At 35.5% G+C, this 22,527-nt stretch overlaps 1 protein-coding gene across 2 annotated transcripts in view; it reads right to left on the bottom strand.

Moving 5' to 3' along the window:
- Zc3h12b (zinc finger CCCH-type containing 12B) overlaps window positions 1-22,527 on the bottom strand; it is a 395,620-nt gene that overhangs the window by 63,948 nt on the left and 309,145 nt on the right. Inside the window, exon 2 of one of the 2 annotated variants that reach the window (XM_008844356.3) lies at window positions 7,721-7,934. The exons of the other annotated variant lie outside the window; for it this stretch is intronic. The gene's annotated coding sequence lies outside the window, so the exon portion shown is untranslated. The remainder of the gene's footprint in view (window positions 1-7,720; window positions 7,935-22,527) is intronic. 2 annotated transcript variants of the gene reach the window in all.

Raw genomic sequence — 22,527 nt, 5'->3', positions numbered from 1 at the left:
GTTTGCCACGTTATTTTCAACTGTGTATTATCCTTTCCTTCCTATTTATACATGGAAAGAACTTATCATCATTAGTCATTAGGGAAATACAAATCAAAATCATAGTAATATACTACTTCATACTTATTAGAAACACAAACCAATTAATTGTTGGTAAGAATGCAGAGAAATTTGGAAGTGTTATTTATTACTGGTAAAATGCAAAACAGCTTAGTCACTGTAAAAACTATTTGACTGTTCCTTAAATATTTAAAAATAGAATTGCCACATATCCCCACAATTTCACACTTAGGTACATAACTCAAAAGAACTGAAAATATTTATTCAAAAAAAAAGAAACACACACATGTTCACTGAAGCATTATTCAAAATAATCCAAAGTGGGAAACAACCAAATGTTCATCAAAAAAATGAGCAAATATATAAATTAATATTATTTAGTCATAAAGGGGAATGAAGTACTGATAAATGCACAAGATGGAAAAAATGTTGAAACTATGGTATGTAAAAGATATGAGGCATAAAAGCTCTCCTATTTCATGGGTCTATGTATAGGCATTATATAATACATATATATCAAATTTTCAGATATGATAAGCCCTTAGGCACATAATGAAAATAGGTGGTTGCTAGGGTAGAAGTGCAGTAAGGGAATTGAAGGAATCATTTAATGGATAAAGTATTTCACTTCATAGTGTTTAAAAAATATTTTGTTATTTTTATTTTATGTGTATGAGTATATTGCTTACATGTATGTATGTACACCCATGTCATGCAATGCCCCTGGAGATATGAAGAGGGTGTCGAGTCCCCTGGAACTGGAGTTATAGATGGTTTTTGGCCACCATATGGGTGCTGGGAATCGAACCCGGGTTCTCCCGCAAGAGAAGACAGTGCTCTTAATCATTGAGCCATCTGTCCAGTCCTGATTTCATAGTGTTTTTGACTAGTCAGAAATGATTGCATAATATTGTGAATATTCTAAATGACACTGAATTGTTTATTTTGAAATGGTTACTTTTATTCTATGTGAATTTCACCTTACTAAATTATTTCAGAAATTTTATATATTGCACACTTTTTGTAGAAAACTTGGAAACCAGAAAATCATACTTTTGAGAATATTAAGTATCTTCTTCTTATAGGTACCTTATCTCCAAAAAAAAAAAAGCCTCGCTTTTGCTTCCACTGTCTTTGTCTTTCTTATACTAAGCCTATTTGTGATCCTATCTGGTGTAAATGTTTTAAGTCTGACTGATTAAAACATTAACATAGTAATATGGAACTGGATGACTTTTACCATCACAAACCATATAGTTGTTAAACAGGAAACAGTTTTTTGATTTCACGATTTAAGCGCCCACAAAGCTACATATTTTTGAAATCATTATTAACATGTTTGGATGCAAATTCTCACAGATGTTATGACACGTAACTGTTAATCTGCATTTTTAACTTGACTGGATTAAGAATTACCTCTAAACAGATTTGTGAGGGCATTTCCAGAGAAGTTAAACTGGGGAGGAAAGACAAACTCTGAATGTAGGTAGTACCATTTTATGAACTAGGCTTGTGGACTGAATAAAAAGGAGAAAGCAAGATGATTACTAGTATTCTTCTCTCTCTGTTTCTTGACTGCAGATTCAGTGCTTTTGCCACCATGCTTTCTTCATCATGATGGACTGTATCTCTTCTTAAATTGGACCTCCAAATAATGTCTTCCTTCATTAAGTTGTTCTTGTCAGGTATTTTGTAGTGACAATGAGAAAAAAGTAACTAATACAGAAAACTGATACCAAGGTATCAGGCTGGTGCTGTGATAAACCTTCCCCTGTACTTTGTATGCTTTTGGAACTGCTTTGTGGGAAGAGTTTAGAACTGCAGACTAGAGAAGCACTAGAATCCTGTAAAGAGAGCTTCATGGACCATTCTGGGGTGGAAGGGCTTAGAAGACTCAAATGCTAAGAAAATATGAGCAGTATAGGTATGGCTCATGAGATTTTAGAGGGGAACAAAGACTATATTAGAACTGTACTAGAGGCCATTCATGTATAATTTGATGAAGAATTTGGCTTTGTTCTGCCTGTGCTCTGAGAACTGGACTAAAGCTGAGTGCAGGAGTAATGGACTAATTTGTTTGGCAGAGAAAATTTCAAAATAAGATAGCATTTAGGATGTGGCATTGTTACTGCTCAAGACTCTTATTCAGATCTATAATAAGAGAGAGAACAGATGGATATAACAAATGTGCAGTTTGGTAAAGAAAATAATCTGAGCAAGTTTAAAGTTGCAGGAAAGGAGAGTGCAAAGTCACTGCAACTGTTAAAGAGATTAGCACTGCTAAAAAGAAGCTTCCTATTCAGCATGAAATCCATTGTAGGTTTCAAATTCTTAAAATGAAAATTCATTTGAAAGCAGACATCCTTACCTAAGAATTCTATCACAAGGGTTCTCTGTATAAGAGAGAGAGGAAGAGAGAGAGAGAAAGAGAGAGAGACACAGAGAGAGAAATCTAAGAAGTATTTCCACAGGTCAACTTTAAAGACACACAGAGGTCAGTAATTGTGTTCTAAGAGGCTGAGACACGTTTGAAGTGAGCAACAGAAGGTAGTAGCATTGTCAACATGATATTGGTTTTTCAGACATGACATCATCAAGAATGAGGGGGTCATGGAAGCTATTACCAAGTTTCTAGATAGTTGCTAAGTTCAGGAAGTGTATGGAAGGTTTGGATTCCCTGTAAGGAGTCCCTGAGAGGCCACTGTATAAAAATATGAAGGTGATGACTAATTTGAAATAGTTACCACAAGGATATTGGAGATGCCAGGACCATGGTCAGTTCTCTCAGGAACGTTAAAGGCATGGAGAGGAGTCAGTCCAAAAGATAGGCTATTATGGTCCTACATGTGGCAGAACCGGAAGGCTGAGGCTTTCCAAGGAATTGGCAACCAGATGATGCCATCATGAGTCAAAGATGTGGAGCTACAGTATTTGGTGTTTTTCCTGCTGAATTTTAGTCTTGCTTTTGTTCAGCGTTTCCTTGCTGTCCTCTTGTTCCTTACTTTTGGAATGGAAATGTTTACTCTGTGCTATTGCATATTGAAAATATATAGCCTATTTTTATTTTATTTTATAAGCACTCAAGAGATTCCCATGAGTCCAGAAGACACTATTTTTGAACAGTGTTAGGTTTGTTAAAGACCATGGAAACATCTAGACATGGACTATGCATATAGTGCAGTTTGATATGAAAATTAGAATTTAGGGGACAGAGGTGGAAACAAGCCTCTGAACATGTGTGTGACAGCATTTCCATACAGGATTAACTAAGAAGAAAGACCCATTCCTTAATGTGGGCCCCACCATTCTATTGACTGGAGTCCTCAACTGAAGAAAAAGGAGCAAGCAAGCTGAGCACTGGCATTCATGTCTCCCTCCTTTCTGACTTTGGTGGAATGTGATCAGTTACCTCACATTCCTGGTGTCATTTCTTCCCCACCATACTGGAATATACATTTTCTTAAACCATTAGTCAAAATAGTCTTCAACCCATAAGTTGCTCTTATCACATATTTTGTCACAACAATAAGAAAAGAAACTCATATAGACACCAATAATAAGCAGTTAATATCCTCATTGACCTAGAGAACTTACGTTAAATGCCTTAAAGTTTGCACTAATTCATGGTTTGTGGGTAAAGGAAAAATCACAAAGGAAAAATAGGGAGTGTAGCAGTTGCCAAAATGTCAGTATTAGCATGGAATTTGATATGTGATATTTAAGCAAATACATATTTTTGTATCCCATTGTTAATTGTTTTCATTTCTATTGCATGACTCTTATTGTGCTAAATATTATATTCATAAAGTATCCACTTTATACATCTTAACTTTTTCTTACAAATCTTATATAATTCACAAGTCTCTACGGGAGCCATTATATTTTACTATATACTTCCTTATATCTGTTTCATGGCTTTGGTATCAAATGTGAAGACACATTTAAAAGAATATAAAAATTGATCCCTATTACTTACTTTTAATATATGTGAAAAAACCCAAAGAAAATCCAGAAATAACCAGAGACTCTTCCATTATTTTTTGTTTTCCAAGTAAGTTTAACTTACTTGACAGCCTGGATAAAAATCATCTAGGCAGCTTGATATAATAGAAAAAGCACAGATAAACTGTGGCTGCATTTCTAACTCCATTGTGTGCTAGCTCTGTGATTCTTGGGAAAATTTTTGGCTCCCTTGAACCTCAGTTTTATTTCCTTATGTGAAGATAAATAACAAAATATTATTATTATGAGACAGAAATGAAATGCTATTTAAAACACTTTGAAAATGCAAAGGATTATGCTAATTTCACTCTTAATAAAGCTACTAATGTGTTTATTATAAGTCACAATACAGAAATCATGTTTTAAAACTTGTAACATTGAACCTCTTTATTATAATTAAAAACAGAATCACAGAGTATAGGTGCTGCAGTAGAACCTGGAAACAATATATTTCCTCCTATAACCCTGTACCAAGTGAGATCTTAGGGTCCAGAGACAAAAAGAAGTTTAAGCTATACAAACAGACTGTAGTGAAAAATCAGTATTAGAATCGAGATTCTCTTTCATCTAGCTCAGTGCCTTAGTTAGTTTACTATAATGCCTTAATTGATGGACCTGAAAACTTTATGACTTTTGTTTCATACTTGCCTTTCAGTGACCTGAACAAAAATAGCAGTATGAATTTCTAAGATTCCTTCTTTTTAAAAAATTATATTTTGCTGGGTGTGGTGGCACACGCCTTTAATCCCAGCACTCGGGAGGCAGAGGCAGGCGGATCTCTGTGAGTTCAAGGCCAGCCTGGCCTACATAGTGAGTTCCAGGACAGCTGGGGATACAGGGAGACCCTGTCTCAAAAAAGGCCAAAAAATTATGTTTTATTAATTATTTGAGAATTTCATGCAATGTGTTTTGTATTGTTCATATTCACCCCCTCAACTCCTCCCAGATCCAGCTTCACTTCCCTACACAACCAACTTCACAACTTCATGTATTCTTTTATTTAATCCCATCCAGACCAATTTATGTTGCTCAAATACTGTTGGGTATGGGGCCATCCCCTGGGGTATGCTGGACCTACTAGAGTCACTTCATTAAATAAAACTGATTGTCCTCCTCTAGCAACTATTGATTCCCAATAGCTTCTCAGATAAGGATGGGACTTGATGCCACATCCCTCCTCCATGCTGGAGTTTTGTCTGACTTGACCTTGAGTAGGACTTGTGCACATTGTCATTATTGTTATGAGTTGATCTGTGGAACTGCACTGCTGTCTGTAAAACACTGCTTCCTTGTATTCATCCACTACCTCTGCCTCTTAGAATCTTTCTGCCCTCTTTTCTGCAATGATCCCTGAGCCTTGAGGGAAGAGGGTGTGATATAGATATCCCATTTAGGGCTGAGAACTTCACAATATCTTATTCGTTATGGGTCTCTGTGTTAACTGACATCTACTGCAAGAAGAATTGTCTCCGAGGAGGGGTGAAAGATGCACTAATCTATGGGTATAGTGATAAATCACCACAGAGTCTTAGTCTGTTCTTGATAAGCTCAATTTGGTATAGTTCTTCCACATAATGGATGAGTGAGGAGCTTTGTAGGATATACCCCTATCTGAGGAGCTACTGATAGATAATCGCTACTAGGAGAGGGAGAGTCTTTTCCTTCTGTGCTATAGTCACTGGTTAGTATCCCATGGTGTAATAAATAACCTCCCACCCGTGCTCATGCAAACAACCCTAATTAGAGTCAGTGGATCATAAGAACTTTTGGGAGGAAGAGGAATTCAGTAGGAATAAGAAGGTGATAAGTGAGGGTAATAGTGTCTGTATATGATCAAAATACATTATATTCATGTATGAAATTGTCAAAGAATAAATAAAATATGTTAGAACAGAATCTTTCTTCTTGAGATCATGTTACTCTAAAAGAATAATGTAGAAGGTCATTCTTCTGTATATGTTTACCTTTCTGTCAGTGTATTTTCAACTATTTTGCAGATCCTGATGCAACAGGTAGGAGATATACGAAATGTGGACTAATTGGGAAGTCAACACTATCTCTTAGGGACCTGCAGATCTGGATCTTGCTAAGAGTAGCAAAGAGAAAATAAGAGACCAACTAGCACAGTGGCCATCACATGATAAATAAGTGGCAATTTTATTCCATTCTCTTCACATTACTATGGAAACTTATTGTCTACAAAGTACTTTAACATTTATTACCTCAGTTTATTTTCACAAAGGCTATATGAGGGATGGATAGTGTTTACATTATTGATGAGAAAATAGTCTCAGAGATAGAAAATTAATTGCCTAAATTTATGGTTTGTGAATAAGAAACAGAATTGTAATTTCAACTTAGTTTTTTGACTTCAGATAAAGCATTTTTGACAGTATACCATAATTGCATATGATTTTAATATGCCCAATGAATTATAAGAAAATTAAAGTTGTGGTTAAAAGTTAATACCACAAGGAAGGCTTTCTGAATCTTAAGGTTGCAAATTAACAAAATAGGCTTATATCTTTCATTGAAAATATCTAAATGGTTCTAAATTACAAAGCCATAGACACTTCAATTCTGTAGATTGAGAAGGTGTCTAAAAGCATACAACATGAGTCTACAATCACTCAGAATGAATCTTGCATTGCTTCTTTTAACTAATGAAAGAAAACATTTCAAAATGGAAGACTTCATTTCTATAGTTACAAAAGACATACCTACTCTGAAAAAAGATGATTTCCACTTATGTGACATATGGAAAATGTAGGAGGAAAAAGTTAAAAAAGTATAAAACATAGGGTCCTTTTTTTTCTTTTCTTTTCTTTTTTTCTTCTTTCTTTGTCTTTCTTTTCTTTAATTCCTTTGTTTCTTCTTCCCTCCCTCCTTCCTTGCTTCTTCCCTTCCTATATTCATTGTACTCTGGTGATCAAACCCAGGGCCTCAGGCATGCTAGGGAATCATTCTATCATTGCACTATACCCCTAGCTGGACAGATGCTATCTATATTACTGAGAATAATTGCTTATTTCTCTAAGTCTGTTTCTTTCAAATTTTATACACTAAGGTGGATGAAACATTTTCTGAATGTATCATGCAAACGTTCTTTGGCAAATGAAGTAGAAATACAGTTCTTTATAATAAAGTCACGAAATTGTGTAGTCATAATTTTATCTCTTCATTTAGCTCTTTTTAATCATACTGCTAGAAGTCAGAGAGATCTGAATCTAAATACAACTTTGAACTTGAGAGATGTGTGAGTGTATGTAAGATAATTGCTGTATGTGAGTAAAACATACATATTTTCTACATAATTACATTGCTATGAGTTTTAAATGGGCTATCAAACATATAACTCTTAGTACTTGGTCATTAAACTCAATAAATTACACCTTCTTTCCTCTCACCATATTCTATGCTAATCTCCCATGAACTTCAAAAGATTGCATGTTTTTAACTTAGTAAGATAACCCTATTACGTTTTTAAATTTTTCCCTACTGGTCTGATAGCTCAACCTTTCTGGAATTTCAAAAAGTTAGCTTTCTCATAAAAGTAAAGCCTCAGCTTTTCATCTTACGCAGATCATCTTATCACTACAGTACATTCTTTCTAACACCCATTGCCACCACCACAAGCAGCTACAACCGAATTACCCACCTCTTAACATATCAGTCATTTTCAATGTCTATTATACATCTTCAGCAAGCTTAATTCCTTGGATGCCTTTAGTCCACATCTGTAGTTCTTCCTAGTGTTGTTTATCCACCACAAAATGGCTTTTATCCACTGTTGCTAAGGCAGAAATGTCAAAAAGAGTCCATATCTTTGTGGAAAGGTGTTTCCAATAGAGTCACATGAATAGAAGGCAAACCTATAGTAAGAAGTTGATAAATTGAACTCCAAAACACATTTTACTAATTCACTTTCATAGTCAGGGCAGAAGAAGATGTAAATATATAAACCAAGATCTGTTCAATCAATGAGCTAAAATGAAATATAACATTCTTTCAGTCTTATAGATATTAACATGGACACTATTAAATAGGTCTGGGAAAACTTACCTTGCTACGGTGGATAAGACACAGCCTAAAATAATAATAGCTAAATTATATTTCTAATTATGAACTTATACATAAAACCAGAAATGAGTGGTGAATTTAAGGATGTCTGCTTCATTTAGAATTTATTAAGAAGCAAAATGTTTTTATATAAACCTAACATAAAACTTTCAGATTAGCTATGACTAGTTCTCTATTTTTTTCTTCTTGTTGACTTTTCATACAAGTGAAATAATATAATAAATCTTAAAATATTGCACTTAGAATACACATTAATTCATAACCATTTGACAGGCATCATATTTCTACTCTAGAACAACTTCTTTTTCTTTTCTTCTTTTTCTCATCTCTTCTCTTTTTGTTTCCATTCTTTTCTTCCATGAACTGAAGTTGCCAGAAAATGCTACACTTATGTTCAATATTCTGCTGGTTGATTAGAAATTCATAACTGTAGAGGCAGGGAATGTTACAAATCCAAAGTTAAATTGTGATGGGCTATCTTTAGTACCTCAATAGCTATCTCAATAGCTGTTAATTAGCCACCTCAGTATCTGACCTAATATCTTTTCAACTATCTGGTAAAACTTTGGAATGTATTAACAGAACACCAGCTTTACAGACTCAAAGGCTAAGAATGTCATAATATCTAAAATGTATCTTAGAGTTTTCCCTGATTTGCTTTGCCCAGCTACCTGATGTTTCCGTGAATGAATTTGGAAAATGCTTTAACTTATGACATATTTTTGTCCTGTAACTATAAAAGTTCAGGCATCTGCTTCACATTGGAACATGTTATTTGGGGTAAGTTGATTCCATTTTCACAGGCCAGAGTAAGTCATATTTTTCTCAGAGTAAAGCATCTCATATTTTCTTTGAAGTGAAATCTGTGTTTGGTATAGTTTTGGTACTCATGAGTCAAGATGATGACCTGCTTTCACCGGAGAAGTCACCTGAGTCAGTGTCAGGTACCAGCATGAACATTTTTTTTTGCCCAACTGCTTGTATTGTCCCTTTAGGTGAATGTTGGTAAGATTATTTTTTTTGGGTCCTGGATCTCCTTTGTTTTGGCCAGTGGTCCACTGGTTTGTTCTGAGCTGGTTTTGAATATCTTTATTTTGCTTGAGAGAATTCAATCACACTATTTGATTTTATTGTTTGTTTCAAAGCATTTAATCAGAGCACTTGTTTATTTGTTAGTATTCTGTCTTTTTCTCTGTCACTCTTTCAATATCTAATTCTTAGAATTTTGGGGAGGCCATTTCTTCCTTTATGCATCATTGGCATTTTTAGTTTAAAAATTCTGTGAGTCCACTTTCCCTCACCCAACAGTAGTCAGTCACCAACAGTTCCAGTTTAGGGCCAACCCACCTCCCATTTCCCTCTCTCCCCTCTGGGCCCTTGTTTGATTGAGTTGTCATGGGTCCTGCACTCGAGGCCACCATTGCCACAAGTTCATATGGGCAAGGTTCCAGTGGCCTGAAAGCCTCTGTTTCCCTATGTCCATGGACCAGTCCTGGCTCTGACAATATTTCCACCCCCCTCTTCCACAATGGTCCCTGGGTTGTAAGCGGGTGAGGTTTAACATAGGAGTCCTATCCAAGATCTCTAGATAGGCTGACTAGACTCCAGTGGATGAACTTGCACCTAAGAACATCTGGATACCAATGCTTGACTGGATGGGTCCTAACATGTATGATAGAATACATGAGGTCCAGTGGGGGGGATTTGGGGATATGGCTTGGGAAGGGGGTCTAAATTTCATTAAGAGCTGACAAAATGGACAAAAACTCAATAAAAGTATAAAAAAATCTTCACGTGCTCAATTGTAAAGACATTTAAGGGGTATTTGATCTCTTAAGTCCAACATAGGAGATGTGTCACAACGAACTTCCAAGCACAAGCAACTGCCTCATAAGGAAAAGTCAAGACAATGTACATCTATGTGTGGCATAGAAGGCAGGCACCTTATTGGTTCAGTGGGAGAACACATTTAAGTGGTAATCAGTTAGTGTCTTGAATCCTCTCATTTGTCCATGCAGAAAATCATAAGACACAATGAGAAGAACCAATCTCGGGGTGAGAATTGAGGGAGCTCCTCCCATAAACAGCTCAAATATCTGGTACAAAACACAAATGTGTCCAGCTAGCAGAGAAAAATGCAGTTTTAGGAAAGAAAAGAGACACTAAAAAAGGAAATATAAATCCAGTCCAGAGAGAACTGCACAGAGAAAACACCCACCACTTGGCACTCCAGCTGGCTTTATGTTTGACAATTATGGTAATTTAACTTGCAAGTACTTGGAAAAGGGAACATTTGATCCAATTTCCAAATTGGTGCAGGTTTTTTTTTTTGCATGCTAAACTAGAATTTCTAGGTAATAGAATGAAAGATCACTGTTATAAAAGATGATAAAGCAGCAGTCAGTCTACAAGGAAAGCTGACAATTCCCTTTTGTGGGGTTTATTATAATGAAAATGCTTAAGGCCAAAATTGGGTGTCAAGGTTGGAGGGAGCATACCAGATAGCAATAGTACAATATATGGAGAAATCTAATATATACTATCTAAGAGAGATGAGGTGGGATCTAATATCTCCAGACCAAATCCCTGAGGAGTCTTGAACCAATCCAGAGAACAAAGAAAAGCTATGACTTTTAGAGGTGGTGGGAAGTTTCACATAACATGATTTAGCTCAGCAGAGAAGATGTGAGAAGGAACATGGAGGAGCCAAGTACTATATATTAAGAAATGTCAGGTTACTGTACAGAAGTGTTGTCTGTTTCAGGCTTTGTGATCAGGCCTAAAGGTGAAGTTCCATGTTCCGTCACAAATGGGAAATGTATTTTATCCAGAATTTAAAAGAAACCAGAAAAAGACAAGAGAAAATTGTTAATTAAAAATAAAAAAGTAAAAAAAAATATATTAGAGAATGTGAAAATGACTTTTCTGGGGATGGCTTCTGTTACAACTGGGAATTTTACCTAACGTTGACCAAAGTTAATGTTATGTTTGCAATCATTCCATGCATCTGTTCCAGGCATCTGTTCAATATGCCTTCCTACTGATTAGCTTATTTAAATTAAACTAGCCTTTAGGAAAAGAATCTTACTAGTCTTTGGGATCCTTTTGTAATCAACTTTTAAAAAATTTAAGCTAAACAGTAACTTTAATCTTAGATTATGTTCCCCATTTCTCCCTTAGGATGCTTCCTTGCCCCAGGCTCAGAGTAATGCAAGTGTGTGTGTGTGTGTGTGTGTGTGTGTGTGTGTGTGTGTGTGTGTGTGAAAATACCAGCACTAGAAGCAGCTGATTATCCACAGTTTATGTTGAAAACAGCGTGTGGGATTAGATTGATAACATCTGTTTGTGATTGTGTATACTATTCTGGGTCAGTAGGGGTAAGAAAGAAAATTCTTCCCTGATAAGACAAAGCTCCTCATTTCTCTCCCATTTCATTTCATGCTGGGTGTACTCCTGAAATAAAGTACACCATTGGTTTGAAGAATAGTTCTGAGAGAAATCAGAAGGAATGAGTTCTGAGGACAGATCGGGCTCACTTGGTTTAAAGGACTTCAAGAATCAGCTTGTCTTTATTCAGGCACTGCTGCACTGTGGCATCTACCAAAAGAGAAGAGCAATATTTAATTAGGAAATTAATAAGAATAGTTTAGTTCTTTGTCAGAACTAAAGATGAATTCTGAGTAGTCTTACTTTTATCAACTCCCTATGCTTATCTTTTGTTCTCTGAACTTTCTTCCTCGTCTATCACTTTCTTTTATCCTCTTCTCTAACAAATATCAAGAGGAACAAAGCTCTACATTGAAAAAAGAGTGTAATAGTTCCTTTTAAGGTGTAACCTAGAGAGAGAAGAGACAAAGTAAGAGCTAATAAATTTTGATTTGGGATTTTCTGAGTCATATCAGTACCGTCTAGAATTTGCTAATGATCACATTATTGACCTAAAAAACCAGAATTTTCTTATACTTACAAATTAATTTAAAATTACATTTTGTAAATATCCTCCTCTTCCATATTTCTCTCTCTCTCTCTCTCTCTCTCTCTCTCTCCCTCCTCTCTCCAGCTTCTAAAATATGAGCGAAGAAAGAGATAAGATGGCAGACCAGAATTCTCTCTGCATGAGCCAGTGAAGGGAAGAATCAGAATGTAAAGCAAATTTATCTCCAAAACAGAAATAAGTAAATGTTTTGGAAATTCATAAAGAAAGTGAAAGTATTTTGGGCTAGAAAAAAGAGATGTATGACACTTAGAAACCAGACACACCTTCCAGCTGGTGTGTGTTGGAAGGGAAGTTGTTTCCAAAAGAAAATAGAAATACAATTGAAATCTTTACAATTCTTTCCTCAGAACAAGCCAGCAGTTCTCACAAACCACAAATCCAGTTGCAGTTTTTGGTGAGACAGTGATTCCCTTAGCAGACACATTGCCTTAGGACTCAAAAGCAGTCACTTTAGGGAGAATCTACTGTTGAAAATTGAGCTGAATAGGAGACTAAGACCAGGAAACTTTCACAGGTTGGGGAACTTCATTTCAATATTCCCTATGCCCTTGGTAAGAACAGGATGGCTGGACCATGATAAGATGAGGAATATATGTGGTAGCAAAATGGCCTCTGCCTTGGAAGTGCACATAATAAGAGAAGCCCCATTCCTTAGTAACCAGGAGCAGAAACCATCAACTGAAAATAACTCTGGAGTTTGATAGCTCTGAGCTTGAGGCCAGTGGGTTACTAAAATTATGGAGCCACCTATATGTCTTTCACTGTTGGAGACACTATTGTACAGTTTTCTGAAATTTCAGTGGGTATACATAATGTCTACAGCTGCAAACCTCTAGCAGGGGCATTAATACTCACGAAATCTTCAAAGTACAAAGACAGGCTCTCCTATACAGATCTTAGTGCTGTGGTTGTTTTTGACACTCCCAACATACTTGTCAGATACTCCAACTAAAACATTAGCTACTTAGGGGAGTCTCAGGAGTGTGAGAGAATCTGTTCGACCCACAGAGTGCAAAGCTTAGTGGGGCCACCAGAGGCTCCTGGTATACAAAGCAGGAAAGCTGCTACTGTGAAGCCAGTTTTCATGAACATCAGATCCTTGTCCACTAACAGGTTTAGTAATGCTATAAACCATTGGAAAGGAAATGGCCCATAGTTTAACTGACCTTTAACTGACCTTTACACCCTTCCATGACCATAAATGGACATCTCCAATTTTCAAAGACTCAGGAAGATTCATTATTTTTTTCTTTAATTTTTCCCTTATGATTCTTTAAAAACTACATGTTTATTTGGATTTTTACTTATTTTTTCTTTCATTATTTATGATTTTCTTTATTGTTCCTTTTCACTCTTTGATCTAACTTTGTTTCTCCATCTTTTTTCAGATTTATTTTTGTTATTTTTAATGATGTGTATGTGTGTGGGTACGGGTGCCCAAGGAGGTTAAAGGCATTAAAGCCCCAGGAGCTGGAGTTACAGGCATTTGTGAGCCTCCTGATATGGGTGCTGGGAATTGAACTTGGGTCCTTTACAGGATCAGTATATGCTCTTAATTGCTGAGCCACCTCTCCAGCGCTCCATCTTTTTCTTTTTCTTTTTAAAAATAGTTTCACATTTATTTAGCTTCATCTTCTTTCTTTTTTGCTCCCTGTGCTCCTTCCTGTTTTTCTCATTCCTGTATTTACTAGAATTTCAATTTTATATCATTGATTTTTTTAATACTCATGCTTTTATTTTTGTCTTCCTATTACAATTATAAAATTTTGGTTTTGAACATTTGCATTATTGAAGATTTTTTTTGTTTTTCCTTTGAATCTTCTTTTCCTTTTCTAGTATTTTGTTTTATTCTCATCTTCTCCCATAAGTGTTTTCATACCTCTCCTTCATCCTCTCATTTATTTGACCTTGCTTCTTTTTTCTTTTTTTAAAAAAATATTTTGTTGTTATCATTTTCTTAATTTTTTGAGTATGTATGTATTGCCTGCATGTATGTAAGTGCACCTGTGTCATGCAATGCCTGTGGAGGTCAGGAGAGCATATTGCATCCCCTAGAACAGATGGGGAGTTACAGATGGTTGTTAGCCATCATGTGGGTATGGGAACCAAACCCGGGTCCTCTGTAAGAGCAGTCAGTGCTCTTAACCACTGAGCTATCTCTCCAGCCCGAGAAGTAGTTTTATTGCTTCTCTTTTCCTTCTCCCTTTTCCTTGCTCCTTCTTTTACCTCATGCATCTACTATTTCCAAATTTATTTTTACAATTGTTTTTAATTTTAAAGCACCTTTTCCAGTAGTTTTGCCATTTTCAGTTTCAAGGTCATTGGTGCTATATTTGGAGTCTGTAATAGATTTCAAATGTATTTTTATATCTTGCATCATTTGAAGTTTTTGTTGCCACAGCATTTCGTTTTCTCTTCATGAAGGTGTATAAGGAATTGAGCATCCAACAGTGGGCTGCTGAATAAGTTTATCCCCTGAAAAAACTGGAACAGATAGCTAAATAAGCAGATGTAAAAATCACAACAAAGAAACAGAAGAAAAAATAAAAACCAAGACATCACGGCTCCTCAACAACTGAACTCAAAGATACTGAAGTTACTGAAATAGAAAATAATCAAGATGAAGATTTGAAAGGGTTTCTGCTAAAATGATCACTGACATGAAAAAGGATACAAACAAGTGAATGAAAAGGAAGATGAACAACACAGAGGCAAAAGTCAGAAAAAATGGATAAAACGTCAGAATTATGGATGAAAAAATCAATAACATGGTAGAAAAATAGCAGTGAAATATTTTTAGACATTACAAAACCAAACTAGAAATAATGGCAATGAGAGGCTGGAGATATTGCTCAGTGGTTAAGAACACTTGCTGTTCTTCCACAGTCAGCTATCAATGATCTGTAACTCCAGTTCCAGCAGATGCAATCCCATATTCTGGTCTCTGGGGGCATTACACGTATGTGGTACACATACATGCAGGCAAAACACTCATACACACAAAAATAATCAATAAAATATTAAAATAAGAAATACTGGAAATGAAAAACTCAATCAAATAAAAATGGTATAAATTAATACAACCAAGTAGAAGTAATAATATCAGGATGGAGCTACTTAAAGGAATATTATACACAGAGAATGAAGAAAAAGTATCAATCATGAATGTACAGGTAAGAATAAATTCATGTCAGGAATAGTGAACAAAGGAGAGCTAGGAAGAATTACAACCTGTCCCACAATGTAAATCTCAGATCTGTGATATTAGTAGGGGAGAAATGAAAGAACAAACAATAATCCAAATAAGCAGAAACTCATCCAACAAAATTATAATAACGTTAAACGTAAATGGCTTCAATTCACCAATAAAGATATGCACACAGTGATTGAACTAAAAAACCAGATAAAATTACCCACTGTCTCCAAGAAACAAGCCATAAAGTAAAGACACTCAAGAGACCAAGAATGAATGGATTGAAGAAATCTGTCAAGCACTTGAATAGAAACTGAAAATAAGCTAACATAGCTATTCTGGTATCTGATAAAATAGACTTAAAACTAAAACCAATCAGGAGAGATAATGAGGTGACTACATATTAATAAGCTGAACAATCCATCAATAAGTTATAGCAATTTAAAATATATGTGTGCCAAATATTGGTACTCTAAAACTCATATATTAAACACTAATGACCAAAGGTCAAATAGATCCTGATAGAATAATGATGAATGATTTCAATATCCTCCTCACATTTCTAGAGAGATACAATGAAACCATGGAGTTAAACTACATCATAGATAAAATGGACTTAACAGATATATGTAGACTATTCCATCCAACAGAAACTGCATATACATTCATCTCAGCAACCCACACAACCTTTTATAAAGTAGACCACAGTCAAGGCCACAAATCAGGCCTTAACATATAGAAAGGAATCAAAATAATCTCTTGTATTTTATCATAACATAGTGCAACAAAACTAGAAATCAATAAGAACAACAAGAACAACAACAACAAACCCCAGAAACTAGACAAATACATGGAGATCAAACCCTTGTGTGACTAGGTTGTCATTGAAGAAATCAAGTAAAAATATTTAAAGTTCTGATATTCAAATGACAATGAAAAGTCACAACTTACCAGCATTTTGGGGATATAGTTAAGGCAGCTGTAAAAGGAAAGTTTTAGTTACATGTCTTTCTATTTTAAAAAATCAGACAGAACTCAAACAAATAATGTAGCAATGCATCTGAAGGACATAGAATAGCAATAACAACCTAAAACCCAAAGCAAATAATGACATGAAATAATTAGAGGGGGACAGAAATTTATGAAATGGAGACTAAAGGAACAATACGCGAGATCAATCAATCTTTTTTCTCTTTGGAGAACAAAAGATTGACAAATCCCTACCAAAACTCATCAGAAGAAAATGATCCAATTTAATAAAATTAGAGATGTGAAAGGGGGAGGATGCTGTTGATTTCAATGAAATAAAGAGTGCTTTGAAAACTTATATACCCTAAGTCTGGAACATATATAAGAAAAGGATAAAGTCCGAGACTCATATGATGCATGGAAATTAAATCAAGAAAACACAAACAATGGGGCAGGAGAGATGGCTCAGCAGTTAAAAGCACTTGTTCTTCTTACAAAGCACCTGAGTTTGGTTCCCAGTGGCCACATGACAGCTAACACTCAACTGTTACTCCAGTTCCAAAGGATTTGATGCCAACATCTGGCCTCTGTGGGTATGCCATATGCAGGCAAAATACTCATACACATGAAAATATTTTTATAAATAAATTTTATAAATAAAAGTGAGAAACACAATTTAGACAAGTATATGACAAACCAATGAGACTGAAGCAGTAATAAAATACCTTCCAAAAACATGAAGCTTCTGACCAGATGGATTCACAGCTGAACTCTACTAGACATTAAAGAAGGTACCACTAATTCTATTTAAACTGCTCCATAAAATGGAAATGGAAGGAACACTATCAACTTTATTCTACAAAGCCAGCATTATCCTGATACCTAAATCGGAAAAGAACACAAACACACAAATTCCTACAGAACAATTTCCCTGATGAATATAGACACAAAAATTTTCAGTAAAATTTTTGCAAATTAAACTTAACAACATCTTAAAAAGATTATACACTATTACCAAGTTAGTTTCATTCTAGGGACACAAGTTTGGCTCAACATATGTAAATCAAAAACTATAGCCAATCACATAAATAGACTTAAATATAGAAATCCTATGATTACCTCAGTTACTGCAGAAAAGACCTTCAACATACCTTCATGCTAAAAGCCACAAAGAAACTAGGAATAGAAGAAACATACTTTGACATAATAAGGGTGATAAATGGCAAATCTACAGTGAACATGCTACATGGGAAAAAATTGAGAGCATTTCTTGTAAAATATATAACCAGGGTAGTGTGCTCACTCTCTTCACTTAGCTTGAAAATCTTAGGTAGAGTAGTGAGACAAGAAAGCAAAGATAAAAATGATGTAATTAAAAAGGAGAAACAAATTTATTCTTCCTTCTAAATGATATGTACTATATTTAAAAGATCCAAGAGATTTCACCAGAAAACTCTTGGATGTGATAAACACTTTCTGCAGAGTAGCAGAACGCAAAATCAGATATAAAATTCAGTAGCTTTTCTATACGCAGATAGCGAATTCAGTGAGAAAGCCATCAGAGGAAACCCCTTTTCACAACACGTTATAAAAGACAGCTGCTGGGGCTGGAGAGATAGCTCAGCAGTTAACAGCACTGACTACTCTTGCAGAGGACTTGGGTTCAGTTCCAGCACCCACATAACTGCTAACAACTGTCTGTAACTCCAGTTCCAGGGGAATCTAACACCCTCTTCTGGAATCTACAGGCACTGTATTCATGGCACTTAGATATATGCAGGCAAAATACTCATATACATAACACAGAAGTAAAATTTTAAAAGATTGCTGATTTAACAAATTGTTATGGGAAAACTTGATTTCCACATGTAGGAGAATGAAACTAGATCTGTATGTCCCACTGTGTGCAAAGATCAATTCAAAATTCATCAAACCTTAATGTAAATCCTGAAACCTTGAAATTGCTGAAGAAAAGCAAGGAAAATACATCAAGATGAAATTCCACAAAGAATTAACAGATTATTATAAAAATACTTTAAAAAAGATATAAAATCAGGGGTTTCTGAAAAGTATTCCAATACCACAGGAAATAATCCCAACAGTCAACAAATTGGACCAGATGAAATTAAAAACTTCTGCACAACAAAGGCAAAAGTCATCATAATAAAGAAATAGATTATAAATTATGATAAAATAAAATTGTACAGAAGATTAATAAAGAGAAAATATGAAGAACTGAAAAACTTAAACACATACTCTTGGTTGGTGAGATGGTTCAGCTGGTAAAGGTTCTTGATGTGGAAATTTGGTGGTCTGAGTTTGATCCCTAAATTCCACAGTAACCACTCTTGAAAGTTATCTTCTGACCCCCCCACATGTGGCACATGTGTACCTGCAGTCACCTCCACACACATCATGAACATGCACAATAGAAATAAACATAGTCACAGAATAACCAAATCATTGAATGAATAAATGCTTCAATGTACTGAAAAGAAAATTCTCAAAAGAAGAACAATACAAATGGCCAATAAATAGTGCCAGAGGTCTTAAGTAGGCTGTTGTGAGAGAAATGTGATCAACAGTCTTACCTAGCTATGATCCCTGTGAGGTACAATAACAACTGGCCTGGCAAGATATGTCCATTGGGGTGTGGTATGGTGGCCCATGCCTTTAATCCCAGGAGAAGCAGATGGATCTCTGTGAGTTTGAGGTCAGCCTGGTCTACATAACAAGTTCCAGGCCAACTGGGACTGCAGGGAAGACCCTGTCTCAAAAGACAAAAAAAAAAAAAAAAAAGTTATGTCCATTGGTACAATAGTGCCATGAATGTTAAGGCAGTAAACAACAGCTTTCTGATTGGGATTAAGGCCTGCTCCAAAGGTGGAAACTCATAATTGGTATTTTAAACCCCGTCAAGAACCCATTGCTAGGGAATTCATAACTTAGGGGAGAATCCATTAATGTTATTTTGGTAAATGGACACAGCACTAAATTGCCTTCTAAATATTTATCTTTATGCTCATGGATTAGAGCTGCTCTCATCATTCATCAGAGAAGCTTCTTATTGCTGTAGATAGCATCTAACACAGTGTCTCACAATTAGTCAAAGTGTAGAACAAGTGTCTGTGGAGTGCTCAGCCATACATGGGAGATCTATATCACTTCTTCATCCCAAGGCTCAAGGAACATCATGGAAGAGGGGGTGGAAAGATTTTAGGAACCATAGAATGCTGAGGATTACTGTTAAATAGTGCCTTCTAAACATGACAGGGCTGTTTCACTCATGAACTCATAGCAGCTGTGGCTGCCTACACGAGACCAATACAGGATCAAGTTAGTGTTCTAGTATGGATGAGAGAGGGGCCCTAGCTGTTGACAAATTATGGTTACTGGGGTAAGGGAGTTACTTTTCTTTAGGGGTGTGGCCTCTCATAGTTTGCTGATGTTCCAGTGGAAGGGCAGGACTAATTGAACTCAGTGTGTGATAAAGGAAGAAAAAATAGAACGGCATATGATGTTGGATGTGGAGAGGTCTGAGGCAAGTTGGGAGGAGAGAGGGTTGGATATGATAAAAATACGTTGGATACATGGAAACTATTTCCAAAGAAAAAAATTTTAATTTAATTTAATTTATTTTAATTTAAAAGGCTACCAAAAAGTCTATGTAGGTTCTCTGTTTTTACTGAACATAAACTGGTGTATGTGGTAATAAATGTCACAGCCACTCTAAAGACTGCTTATTTGAGCCATGACTACCCCCCCAATTCAAACCAAAACAAAAACAAAAAACAAAGGAAAACTTGAAAAAGTGTTCAATATCCTTAGGCATCAGGAAAGCATACTTTATTTTGTGATTCTATTTAACCTCAGTCAGAATGGCTATCATCACAGAAACAAATGGCAGCAGATGCTGGTGAAGATGTGCGGAAAGAGAATTTCTTATTCACTGCAGGTGGGAAGGCAAATTTTTGCAGTTACTATGAAAATAGATATGAAAGTTTAATAAAGAAAGGAAGGAAGTAGAACTGCAATGTGACTGAGCTATACCACATTTATTAGTAAATTTTTCATTGTTGTGATTAAAATACTCTGACAACTTATGGGAGAAAGGGTTTGTTTTGGCAGAGGGATAGAGTCCATCATGGTGGGGAGGACATGGCAACAGGCAGGGAAGGTATGGTGACAGGAGCAAATGGTGGGATGTTGATCTTCCATCCACAAGGAAGAAGAGAGTGAACAGGAAGTGGGGCTGGGTTATAATGCCTCAAGTCCCACCCTCAGTTGCCGACTTTGCCAAAGGGGGTTACACATCCTAAAGGTTCCACAAGGTTTCCAAACCAGTTGGAGCCTATAAAGGACATTTCACATTAGTAGTTCTATTTTTAGGTTTTGAGACACCTCCTTAATAGTTTCATCCATTTAGACTCCCACAAACAGTGAATGAGAGTTTCTCTTTCCCCACAATCTCACCAGTACTTATTGTCATTTATTTTCTTGGTAACAGCCAGTTTGAGTAGGGCAAATTGGAATCTCAAAGTAGTTTTAATTTGAAGTTCCCTAATGGCTAAGAATGTTGAACACCTTTAAAAATATTTACTAGGCATTTGTATTTCTTCTGAGAACTCTATTTAGTTCATAGTGCATCTTTTGATAAATTTGCTTGTTTTCTTATTTACTTTTTTGAGTTCCTCATAAATTCTGGATATTAATCCTCTATCATATATATCTATCTATATATATGCAAACAATAAAAATCTTTGCTAGATTTTCTCCTGTTCTAGGCTACCTCTTCACTCAACAGTTTCGCATTCTGTAAAGAAGAATTTTAATTTCATGAGGAGCGATTTGCCAATTGTTGGCCATATTTCCTGAGCAATTGGAGTCCTATTCAGAAGGGCCTTGACTATGCCTATATCTTGAAGTGTATTCTCTAATTTTTTCCTCTAGTAGTTTCAGAGTTTCATGCCTTACATTGAGGTCCTTTATCCATTTGTAATAGATGTTTTGTGCAGAGTGAGAAATGAAGATCTAGTCTTATTCTCCTACACTATGTATGTATGTGCATACATAGTTTCCCCAGCAACATTTTTGAAAACGCTGTCTTTTCTCCAATGGGTATTTTTGGCATCTTTTTCAAAAGTCAGGTTACTTTTTTTAACACAGCTTTATACCTGGGCCCTCTATTCTCCACGGATCTACTTGTCTGTTCTGTGACAGTACCATGTTTGTTTTTTATTATGGTTCTATAGCATAACTTGAAATCAGACATGGTGATACCTCCAGTAGGATACTTTTTGCTGAGAATTGCTTTTGAGTATCCAGGGTCTTTTCTTTTGTACTGCCTTGTGAATTTGAAGATTGTATTTTCTGTTTTTGTGAAGAATAGTGAAAGCACTGATTGGAGATTTTGCATTGAATTGTAGATTGCTTGTGATTGGATGAACATTTTTACAGTATTTATTCCTGTCTTTAGTGAAAATATTTGAAGCTTTTCTCCATTTATCATGATGTTGGCTATAGCTTTGACATACACAGCTCATATATATATACTCCCTCCATCTTTAGTGTCTCCAGGGAATTTATCACAGTGAGATATTGGATTCTGTCAAAGACTTTTTCTTCATCTATTGAGATGATCATGTGATTTCTGTGCTTGAATATATTTATGTGATGAATTATATCTATTGATTTGCATATGCTGAAACATCCCTGAATCACTGGAATTATCACAATGAATGCTTTTTCGTGTGTTGTTGAATTAATGTTGCAATCATTTTTTGAGAATTTTTGCAGTATACTTAACAAGGAGGTTGGTCAATAATTTCATATTTTTTAACTTGTGTCTTTATGTGGGTTGGGTAGAAGCATAATACTGGGTTTGTAAAAAGAAAAGGTTGGAAGCACTCCACCATTTTCTGTTATATGAACTCATTTGAAAACTATTTGTGTTAGTTCTTCAGCGAAGTTTTAATAAAATTCTTTGAAGAATACATCTGGACCTGGGAAATTTTCATTATTTTAGTTTAGTTTTTTTCTCATCTACTCATTTGAGGTTTTATTCTTCAGAGAATATCTTGTTATTTCCATGCAGGAAAATGTTCAAATGCTACAATAAAGGAATATTTGATGACTAGTCATAACTCTACATTTGTTTGGTTCTCTATTAAACTTTCTACATTCTTGTCTGGAATCTAAATTTAATGTCTATTTTTGAGAGTGAGAT

This window comes from Nannospalax galili, unplaced genomic scaffold (genome assembly GCF_000622305.1).
Source record: "Nannospalax galili isolate Female #2095 unplaced genomic scaffold, S.galili_v1.0 scaffold280, whole genome shotgun sequence".
Lineage (NCBI taxonomy): Eukaryota > Metazoa > Chordata > Mammalia > Rodentia > Spalacidae > Nannospalax > Nannospalax galili.
Note: the sequence above shows the minus strand (reverse complement) of the source record. Positions and strands in the feature narration are given on the sequence as shown.